We start from the raw sequence: 8,226 nt of genomic DNA, 5'->3' as shown, positions 1-8,226 counted from the left end.
AGACAAAAAAACACAAACTCCCTAACCCCCCTAAAAAACCCAAACTCAACCAACAAAACAGGAAAAAACACGCAACAGAAACAAATAAACAAACAAACAAACAAACAAAAATCCCCAAACCAAAACCCCCCACAACAGTCAGGATAAAACACATCAAAATTCATGACACTGGTTCAGCATTTCAGAGAGAAAAACAATATACAGCAATAGAGCATGTGGTAATGCTGGTTGAAAGGGAATGATGAAGGTCAAGTCAGCCTAGGTTTTGTTTAGACAAATCTCAAAATTTTTAAAGGATGGAGGATACGCAACTTCTCAAACTGCAATTTATGGCCCATGTTCCTTGTTACATCATTTGGCACAATGAGCCATCCATTAGGATGAATTTGGATCCATCATCTTTGTAATCTAGTAGTCGTAGGTTATTAGATCTCCCACCCCCGCATGAGAGGAAGTTCAAACTGGACATTTGTAAAAGGTTCTTCACTGAGAGAGTGGTTGGGTATTGTAACAGGCTCCCCAGGGAAGTGGTCATAGAAATAAGGAGGACAATGAAGATGGTGAAGGACCTTGAGGGGAAGCCATATGAGGAGCAGCTGAGGTCACTTGGTCTGTTCAGCCTGGAGAAGAGGAGACTGAGCGGAGACCTTATTGCAGTCTACAACTTCCTTGTGAGGAGAGGCTGACACTGATGTCTTCTCTGTGGTGACCAGTGACAGGACTCGAGGGAATGGCCTGAAGTTGTGTCAGGAGAGGTTTAGGTTGGATATTAGAAAAGGGTTCTTCACCCAGAGGGTGGTTGGGTACTGGACTCGGCTCCCCAGGGAAGTGGTCACAGCCTGCCAGAGTTCAAGAAGCGTTTGGACAATACTCTCAGGCACATGGTGTGATTCTTGGGGATGGTCTGCACAGGGCCAGGTGTTGGACTCAATGATCCTTGTGGGTTCCTTCCAATTTGGTATATTCTATGATTCTGTGATTAAGTCTCTCAGATTTTAAGGGGCATTTGGACAACACTTTTAGTCATATGGCTTAGTTTTAGGTACTCCTGCAAGGAATAGGGCATTGGACTTGATCCAGATAGGTCCCTTCCAACTTGAGTTACTCTCTATGATTCTGTGATCTCTTAGCCCCTTCTCTGGAGGAACAAATAGGTCTCCACCCTTATGTACTCCTCAGAAATTCATACCTGACCATATGCAGAACCTTCTTCAATTCCTCAATACCTTTCTTGAACTGTAGAGCCTATAACTGGACCAGGATCCAGATATGGCCTCTCCAACACAGAACAGAGTGAAATAATAGCTTCCCTCAATCTGTTGGCCATACATCTCCTACTGTAGTCCAATGTGCAGTTTGTTTTTTTCATGATGAAAGCTCAGTGTTGGATCATTAGTACCCACTGTAAACACCAGGTCCTTTTGCAACCTCACAACCCGCACTGATGTGTGGGGTCACTCTGTTCCCAAGTTCAGAGATTTGCACTTCTTGAACTTAATGTGATTTATGCTGGCCAAGTTGTCCAGTAATTAAGCTGTTTCTGGAATGACTGTAGTATTACTTTCTGTTACTCTTTATGTCACTCACAAGTTACTTCTTCTGCTACAAGGCTTTGGCCTTCCTGATATCAGTCACAAGTGTCTAAACAGTATCGCTATACTTCTCCATCATTTCCTCTTCTTGTTTCTATGACTTTTTTGCAGCCTTCTTGCACTTTAGTTGAGCAGTGAGCATATTGTTTAGTCATGTAGGGGGTTGGCCAAAATGTTGAATTATTCAAGAGATGTAAGCTTAAGATGATGTTGAATGACTGGACATAATTATAAGTTCAAGTTATCTTCATAGATAAACAAAGGCACATGAACTTTCAGCCTCTTGTTACAATAAAACTTTGGAAGTCCTGTTGATTGAGAATGGGCATCTTGAGCAACTGGAGAAGTTGTTCTTTAAGCATCAGCAAAGAATAATAACGTAATATGGTCAAATATCAGCAGAACGGATCTTAGCAGCAAACCTGAAAGAGAATGAAAGGACCTGAATATGAGAAAATGGTTCTGAGGATTACAGTTTGCAAATATATAATTGCAGTGCTCTTCATGAAGAAAAAAGCTCTGCAACGACAGTCTAATATAAATGGATATAGGAGCATCACTGGTTATCACCGATGCAGAAAACAAGGCCAAAAGAAGGGGCAAGTCTGAGTTTGCTGCAGAAAAATCTGTACAATAATTGCCTCTTCACTGATGCACTGAAGACAGGCTGTTGGCCCTCCACAGCTATATTTGGTTAGCTTGACAAGGTTTTCCTAGCAGGTCTCCAGGGGTGATTTCTCTGAGGAACTGCTAGAAGCTTCTCCTATGGGAAGTCCGATGGAGCCCATACCAGCTGTCTCCAAGACTCACCATCAAGAATTGTGTGTTTCAAGTTACCAGTGCTAAGGCACTTTGCTGGAAGAGCTAGAAGTCCTGGATTCCAAGCCTTCTTTGACAAATTTTACCAATTGCATATTTTATCAAGTTATCTATGATTGCTATCACTGAGATGACCCCCTTAGCCTTGAAAGTCATGCTCATTTGGTTATTGCTTCTTTCTCTTACTCAGTGATCTTCAGAAATCTTCTTGCCCACATAAGCATTTCAACAGAAAGGACAGATTGTTCTATCGCTTTGTTTTTTTGAGGGAGTTGTTTTGTTTCTGAAAAAGATGTCTCTAATTTCATCTGAACATAATTTTTAAATTTTTTTAGGTGAAATTTAAATAGATGCTGAGTTATCAGAGGCTCTCCAGGACCCATAGTCCTTGGAGAGTTCCTAAGAAAGTTCTTAGCCTACAAAAACCCCCGAACATTATGTCAATGCTGTTGCAATTTACAAACCTGAGGGAAAAGTGGAGGATGACAATGATTAATGTCCCTTCTCTCCAGTCATATCACTGGAAACTGGAAGAGATAATAAATAAGGAAATACTGTATATGGATGACATCACCGCTTTCAGTCTGAGGGACAGGATTTGCAATTTTCTCTGTACTCAAGTGTTCTAAGTTTTGGAGGAAAGCCTTCACAGGAAGGGAAGAAATTAAGACCTGCACAAGGGGGCAGAAAATTGCTATTAACAGAATCAGCTATTTATACTGCCTGACTTTATAAAATCTGTAAATCCTTGGTTCCAGAAGCTGCAAATTCAATCCCTATTGAGATGATGGGGGACAAAGTTATTTATGTTGACTACAACTGCTGCCATTTCCATAACAGTAACAGTCAGAGAGGCAGAGTTATCTCCATGAAGGTAGTCACTGTCTTGAAGAACCAGAATTCTAAGAGAGTGATTCAATTGCCTAAACATAGGCATTTATTGTTATTTCAGATGACCTGAAAGACAGCCGTGAGGGCAGATACTTAGGGAGAGGCTGTTAGAGGCCAGGTAGGGTATGCTTGAGTTTCTAAAATAGTATCTGATACTTATGTTTAGGTGGCTGACCTACCCATTTTCAATTTTTCCTTAAAGCTGCTGCCTCTGGAAAATGTATTCCATATCTTAACTGAGACTATATTTTTAGTCCAGCTATCAAAGACGATGAGATTCATAGAATCATAGTTTTCATGGGGTTTTATATGCAAACATACTTTTCTGTCTATCCATATTTTCTATTTAATAATTTTTGAACAATTCCAGTCAATTTGACAGATGGACACTGGCTTCAAAGGCATTAACAACCTCCAAGTGTCATGAAAACAGGCTGGATGAACAACCCTATTAGTGCCCTGACAAGAAAAAGAGTATGGTATGAATTTTATCATAGACACATAGTATGAGCACTCCAGCAGCATGAAAACTTCATGTGGCATTAGCAGCTCCATAAACAGCAATAAGTCCAACTACAGGAAGCCAGACTTCATCAGTTCCACTGCTCACAGAGCAATTACACTTGTTATCACACCACAACCTTCTCCATTACCACTACCCAACCAACAAGGAAGTTCAGCATGGTATAAGAAACAAGAAAGAAAAAATTTTAAAAGAGGCAAAGGCTCTAAACAAAATGCAAAACCAAAGATCTGCAGGGTCAGAGAAAGACTCAAGGTTTTATTCTTATATATTCAAAGAAGAAAACTGAAATAAAAATAAAGAAAAATAAGAAGTGTGTAGTAACACATTTGTATCTGAACTAAAAGAAATTTTCACAAGTACTCATAAATATCCAATGAATATGGTATTAAATGTGTTAGTAGTTGGCACTTGCAAAGTCTTGTGGAAACAATTCTACCACGTCTAACTGGTTGTCCCACACTTGTTTTTATGGCTATTGCAAATCTCTTCCTTGCTTGACAGAGGAAGCCCTTGGCACTCTAACTTAGTTTTACAAGTAAATTCCATGTAAATGAAAATTAATTGTTCCCCTAATCTTTCTGCTGGGGCTTTTAATTTTTGTTTTTTGCCTGTGTTATACCTATAAAAGGCAGCCATGTCCTTGTCTACTTTCGGAAGTACTTGCATGTTGTCTTTGTTCTGCATAGGAAAGAGATGATTGCTTGCAGATCTGGGGGAATAAACATACAAACATTTGTTTAGAGATTAATTGCTAACAGAATCACAGAAGTTAGAAAATGACAGAATTATACCGTCTGTGAAATTTTCCTTTTTCTCTCCCTACATTATGGTGCCATGTTTAATGGAATGCTTTAATACATCATTTTATTCCAATGGAAACCATTTTTCCCACTAACTACCGTTGACTTTGTTTCAGATAGCTTGGTGTCTATAGTTTCTTTTGCATCAGCACAGAGATTTTATCACAGCTGCTTAGACTGGCTGATTAGCAATTTAATGGGATTTAGCTGACCAGAAATGAGAGCACAGACAGCTCTAATGCCTAAAAGGCTGTTAGATTTATATAAGCCTTCTTACTAAATGGGTTGCCTCAGGTATTACAGCAACCATTTCCTGAATTTTGAGCCCAAATGGATATATACTTCTGCTTATACTGGAATTTAGGAAGTGACAGACAGAAGGCTTTAATTGGATTAGTCTACTGGTCTACAATGTAAATTTAGTATAACAGTAAGTAATAGTATCCAATATAAATATTTCCTTAGGTTTGGGGACCTAGAACTGTCCTACAGGCAACAATTCTGATTTAAGTGCAGTGGTGTAGATATAATTAAGGGAGCACACCGACTTAGTATGGATAAACGACTTATATAACCTTGCACACTCTAATTGAGAACAAGCTTTTACAAAGTGTAACAACAGGATGATGCATAGAGGAAAAGGAATACAGTGAGCAGAAGTAATGATGTGATCTAAAGCACATGTAAAGATTTTCATTACAAAGCATTGGTCACATTTTTTCTTTTATCTCCATATACTGGAATATTACATTTGATCTTTTCTCCATTTTGCCACTCGATTTGACAGTGTGGAGAAAAAGACACGTTGAAAAACTCAGTTGTTTCTGATGTGTTGTCTGATTAGTCATCCACGTACTGGTTTCTTACTAATAGAGATTCATCAAAGTAATTCAGAAGAAACTTTGAATTGTTTGAAGCCCAAAGGTATCCTATATGGATTTATTCATTCTTGGGATGAATGGGATGGACTTAAATCTCTTGAGGCCCCAAAAAAACTCATAAAAATACAACTCTATTTCTATAAATTTATTATTTTAAGCTGATAGAGATTTCATCTGAATGCTTACTCATGTATAAAGAAATACTCTGCAGCAAAAATTGCCTACTCCTTACCATTAAATTACCTGTACATTGAACCAAAGGACATCATTCTTCACCATCCTACTGTCAATATATAGCATAGTACATGTAAAAATAAAGGATAAACCACTGATATCTTGAGGACTGTCCTCATCAAAGCTTTTACATAGATGTGAATGATTTTAAAGTGTGCTAGGCATGAAGCCTGATTCCTTCCTTACCCTTAGCAACGTGACCAGAGGAGCCCAAAGTAACCTGGACAACAGGTATCCTTGGGTTATCTGGTGAAAATCTCAGCTAAAAAAGATTCAGAAGTAGACAGTCACGGTGAGTTTTCTTCAGGAAGGGCCAAGCCCTCCTGACATTTGTTTAAAAGTCTTTCTATACCATTGCTGAATCAGTCAGAGAGAATAGGGAAATTATTGTCTCCAACTGAAGTATCAGGCATTATCTGTTGCCACAAGCATGATCGGAGATTTTATTGTTCTATTCTGGCATGGCAAAATCTGCAGTGAATTCTTGACATTAGTCTGACTGATGCTGTAAGCATAGCTTGCCTACTCTGTTAGTCATCTCTTAAAAAGAAATTGCTGTGTCTCCTGCAGTTACCTTGACAATTCACAAGGCAAGATATTTTTTAATGCAAGTTTACCAAGAAAGTGCATGCTGTACATTGCAGTCAAATGGATCCAATACTCCATTAGCATAAATTACATTGTCACTCAGGTAGAGTAGGCTGTACATATGCAAAACACTATGGAAATGTTTTTACCATTCAGCAAAATGATTTGTAGAAGTTATATGGATATGCACGCATTTCTTTCATGGTTTTAGAGTCCTGCTGTCTATGTGTCCTCATTTGCAACAATAACCAGTCTACAACAAACCTCACATAATTAAACTGAACAGAATGGTACTTTCTTTAGCAAGGGTAATTGTTCATACACTGCCTCTGTGTAATGAGTCACCATAAACTAAAGGACATGTTAATAAGTATGCACAGCTGGCACTTTGGACTGGATTCTGCCTAAATAAGGACCGCTTAGCAAAACATTCCAAGCATCATGATCTTTCAAGCCACAAAATAGCCTCAATTAGGAAGAAGATTTTACACTGCAGTGTTTATCTCCCCTTGCATTTTCATCATGAGCAGCTGAGATTTTAAACACCCAGAAGTTTCTCTACTGCTGGAATGTGAAACATGTTCACCTTCACAAATTTTTAATAAAACCATACCTTCACCTAGTATTTTTAAAAATTACTCTGAGTACTCCCCCACTTATATGTGCTGGCTGGGCTCTTCTAAAATATAACACACTTCATGCACTTACCTAATTGGCAGATGGATTTTAGTCAGGTTTATCGACCTCAGAAAGAAATTAATAACTGCTTTGGTCTCGCTCATGCAGTTACTCAAATAATATTTTCAATTCTATATAGAAAGTTACAAAAATGTAACAGGAATGAAAAAAATAAAGGACTTGTAGTATGGAGACCTTAGAATGATTATGAAAATCAGGGTTGCAAACCCCTTGTGTATCAGCAAAATGATATTTGGAGGACAGAGGGAAATAAACACAGTAAAACATTAGTAGGATATTTAGGAGGATATTTTCTGAAGTTTAGACTATATGAACTGATAACCTTCATTTCCTACTTGAAAAATTACATCTTGAACTGTAACATGGGCATCAGAGGGCAAAAAACTACAGACAGGGGTTGAAGAAGCTCTAGTTTTCAGGAAGTTATTCTGCTTAGTAAATGCCATGAAGCACATTCCCAGATGAGTGTCATGGTGGACAGAGTTCAGCTGGAAGTGTACTATTGGGATTTCATAGACCATATTTATTTGGAGTTCACTACTGTCTTCTAGAAAAAGCCCATCTGATTAAAGGCTACTTTAAAGAATTACTTTAGAATGTGTTTCAGTCATGACCTGTTTGACATTAATGAAATAACTCATCAGCACCCATAACGTTCAACTCAGCAACTGAAATGTTGTTCAGCAAAAGCGAGTAACTTTTGATTGTGCAGTCACTAAGTAAAAATTTTTAGCAGTGTGTATAGGTGCAAATAATTTTATGTGGAAATAAAAATTATCAGAAAAAGATGTGACACAAGGTAACATCATTTGCCGTAACAGTTTTCCAGTGAAGAATGGGAGATGATGGATATAAAATGCAACTAGCTGCCTCCAATGGCACTGCCACTGAGTCGTGAGGTTGTTACTCCCAGTCAGAAGAATGAGGCTAAGCTTCAATTTAATTCAGAAAAGGAGTAGAAAAAGAAGGAAATAGATATTCAATACCCAGGTTCTGAAATGGAATATACAACAGACAATAAATGGCTCACATATAGCTGCAGGATGAACCAAGCATCAAACAGAAGCAGAAAGGAAGGTAGAAAAGACTAGACTGAGGGGGAATGGGCTGTTTCCATAATCTTAGTGTTACTGATTATTCATGTGCTGAAGAAAAATACATCCAGAAATGTAATGCTGCAAGTAAACATTTTGAAA

The 8,226-nt window shown here is 38.2% G+C and overlaps 1 long non-coding RNA gene across 1 annotated transcript in view; it reads right to left on the bottom strand.

The window, feature by feature from the left end:
- Positions 1-915: 915 nt before the first annotated feature.
- Positions 916-8,226, bottom strand: part of LOC120324131 — a 52,405-nt gene continuing 45,094 nt past the window's right edge. The window contains exons 3-4 of the long non-coding RNA XR_005565147.1: positions 4,448-4,537; positions 916-2,014 (exon numbers count right to left, since the gene is read on the bottom strand). This is a non-coding gene — a long non-coding RNA (uncharacterized LOC120324131). The remainder of the gene's footprint in view (positions 2,015-4,447; positions 4,538-8,226) is intronic.

The sequence above is a fragment of the Pipra filicauda genome, unplaced genomic scaffold (assembly GCF_003945595.2).
Source record: "Pipra filicauda isolate LSUMZ 115617 unplaced genomic scaffold, ASM394559v2 scaffold42_size3861933_pilon, whole genome shotgun sequence".
Taxonomy (NCBI): Eukaryota; Metazoa; Chordata; class Aves; order Passeriformes; family Pipridae; genus Pipra; species Pipra filicauda.
This window is presented reverse-complemented; position numbering and strand designations above follow the sequence as displayed.